We start from the raw sequence: 3,487 nt of genomic DNA on the forward strand, positions 1-3,487 counted from the left end.
CCCTTAATACTCTTACCTTTCCCTTTATTTCCACATAACCACATCCTTCAGAGAACATTCCTTACCTTACACTCTATTATCAACTAAATGCCTTAAGCATACGCCAATGGCATTAATTCTGGGGACAAGACCGCGACATTAAGATTTCCCTCGGGCTATTCGCCCAACGTAGGACCCGTCAATTTTGGGATTTCCTTCGAGCTATTCACCCAACGTAGGACCCGTCAATTTTGAGTGTTACATTAATTAAACATTCGCCAAGACCGCGAACCCATACTCAAAGACTAGGCTTTAGACCTTCATTTAGACAAAAGTTTATTTTGGTGAAAAAAAAGTTTCCAACAGTTTTGATTTCCCCACAAGGTGGTCTATTCCCACCGATCTTAGCCCTTAGACACAGAAGTTGCGGCTGCACAACTTGAAAGGTTGAGTCTAGGGTGGATCCTAGAGTTAAGGAAGCTCCTTACAGTTAGGAATTTCTTCTGTTATTGCTTAGACGATAAAAGCCTTAATGGTTGGCATGTATTCAACCATTAACATGGCTTGAATCTAATTTGCTGTAAGTTGGTGTAACAGATTAAACTAGTTTTCTCACTTTAGAAACTTGAACATGAGCATTTTAGTTAAGTTTTAATTAGATTTTTGTAAAATTAGTTAAGTTCAATAATGTGTTATTTGACTCTTTTATTGACCTTAGGGGCTGAACAAAGGCCTAAGGTGAGTATGCAGGAGACTATTAGAAGGCATGATAACTCGATACTGGTCGATAGGTTGAAACACAGAACATTAGATGTCACAACATAGGGAGCAACATAGAAGAATTCCAAGATTGCCTTTGATGTCGAGACATAGCCTGAGGATGTCGTGACATACTCCTGAAGACACCCTAAAGATGAGCATACTACCCTTGATATCGTGACACAGGACCTGATGTGTCGCGACATCGCCTTTGTATGGGAAATAATTACGAGCTAAGGGTATTTTGGTCTACACAATCAACTGTTAAGCACGAGGACAGAAGCTAACCTAGGGTTAAGGATGACAACCACCCTAAAGTCTATAAATAGGCTCATTTAAGACCTGTTATTGACAGCTCTCGTATTGTATAATTTTCTCTTTAGATCTAGTCTTTAGTTTTTCTATTTTCTTAAGTTTTAGATTTTATTTTAGTTCTTGTTATTTGCCTTTGTGGGAGATCAAATTTGTGAAACACTATCAAACTCTATTTGGATTCTACACTTAAATTCTAATACAAATCAGAATTTTTCTAAACTCTATTCTCCTGAATTATTTTTCATGTTTATTCTTTCAATGAATTTTATATTGTTTATTAGATCTATGAGGAACTAATCCTCATGTGAGGGATTAACGAGTGGAGGTATGATTAATTAACTATTTTGTAGGGGTGTCTTAGAGGAAGAAACTAAACCCTATGCATGGCAACCCTAGGAAGTAATTAAGGTGGGAATTAACCCAAATTTGGTATGACATATCTGTGAACACTTTAACTCTTAACCTGTCTAGACTGTAAGGTCGAGAGATAAGTAGTTCTTACCGATTCGTTATTCTAGTAGAAGATTGGAAGATACTGCTAGGATATCGACTAATTATTGAACAAGAAAACCTGAAGTGACAGTTGGTTATGACTATTGAAGCAAGCTAATCACCCATGATCAGATTTGATATATATTTTAGTTTTTGATTTCTTGTGTTTTATTTATTTCTTTACTTTCTTTTATTATTAGTAGTATAGATCACCAAAACCTTTCTTTTTATTTATCGTAATATAATCCATTTAAAGTACTAATTAGATCTATTTATGTTTAGATTAGAATTAACTTAGTACCCCCTCCATTGGGTATGATACTCGGAGTAACTATATTACAACCTGACCCGTATACTTACGAATACTGCTTTTCATTTCTTTTGTGCAGGATTCCTATTCTAGACGTTGGTACGTACAGAGGCGGTTAAGTTGTTAGCACCGTTGCCGAAGAGGCACCAGAAAGGATAATTCGAAGGAATTGTCAACAACTATAGCAAAAATAGCCAATGTAGAATCCACTACCTACTGGAGGTAATTTACCAACATGTGAGAACCCATTGTTCAACAAAGTGAACAATAACAACCTAAAAGATCCACCACCACCACAGCTACCCATAAATATTAACATGGTGCGTAACAAAAGGACTCTAATGGAATATGCGTTATCAAATCTTGATATGGTTCAACAGAGTATAACGAGACCAGCCATCACGACCAATAATTTCGAGATTAAGCTAGCTATGATCCAGATGATCAATAATAATTTGCACTTTCGAGTAACAATGACAGAAGATCCGAGTCAGCATCTCAAATGCTTCATTTAGCTTTGTGATACCTTCAAATACAATGGGGTCACTAATGACGCTATTCATTTTTGGTTGTTCCCCTTTTCATTAATCGATAACGCCTTTTCTTGGCTAAATTCACAGACACCAAAATCACTCACGACATGCGGTGAACTCGCAAGGAAATTCCTACAAAAGTTATTCCTATTACCAAGACTGCCCAGCTAAGAAGGAAAATTTTGATGTTTAAACAGTTAGAGGGGGAAAGCTTTCACGAAGCATAGTGGTGTTTTAAGACACTAATTCATAAATGCCCATACCACAGATTACCTGAGTGGTTACGACTACAAATTTTCTACAATGGGTTGGATGTGCATTCAAGGACAGGATTAGATGGAGCAACAGGAGGTGTCCTAATGAACATAACGTAAGTGGATGCGTAAAAATTAATAGAAATTATGGCGATGAACTCTTGCCAATGGCCAACTGAATGATATACATATGGCCAAAGACCATCTACGGTGAAGGCTCTTCAGGACTATGACAGATATAAACAATTAATAGATAGAGTCAATCGAATAGAGGCTAAGAAGAATGCATCGTCTATCTATAGAGGAGACAAACCATTATTCCACTACTTTAACAATCCCTCTAAGGATGTGAACTACATCAAAAATAGAGGTGCAAATCCCTATATGAATACATACAATCCAGAATGGAGAGATCACCCAAAATTGATATGGGAAGGAAATCAAGGAGGAGGTAATACTTCTAACCAAGTTTAAAACACTAACTATCAGCCTCCTTATTTACAAAAACCTCATGAAAGGGCCAATTGAGGACGAAATGCAGTCAATGAGGACGGATGTAAAGCAAGTGCAGTCTAAGTGCACTAATTAAATAAAAACATTGACTAAGTTGGAAGATTAGATGAGCCAATTGATAAGTATGATGGGGGATATTAAAAGGCAAATTGGCACTGGCATTCTGAGCAGTACTGAGAATAATCTTCAAAAGGAAGGGAAAGAGCATGTAAAAGAAATCGCGCTCCACTCGGGCAAAATCTTGAGTAGCCCGGAGAACCTAAATCAGGAGGTAAATAAAGGGAATGCTAATGATCTTCATAAAGAACCCTTCGAAGTTGATGATGAACTAG

General features: G+C 37.1%; 1 non-coding gene across 1 annotated transcript; it reads right to left on the minus strand.

Annotated features, from left to right (window-relative positions):
• Window positions 1–2,553: 2,553 nt before the first annotated feature.
• On the minus strand, window positions 2,554–2,659 carry LOC128033217 (small nucleolar RNA R71). The gene has a single exon (XR_008189507.1). It is a non-coding gene; the product is annotated as a small nucleolar RNA R71 (small nucleolar RNA).
• Window positions 2,660–3,487: the final 828 nt, after the last annotated feature.

Source organism: Gossypium raimondii, chromosome 1 (assembly GCF_025698545.1).
Source record: "Gossypium raimondii isolate GPD5lz chromosome 1, ASM2569854v1, whole genome shotgun sequence".
Lineage (NCBI taxonomy): Eukaryota > Viridiplantae > Streptophyta > Magnoliopsida > Malvales > Malvaceae > Gossypium > Gossypium raimondii.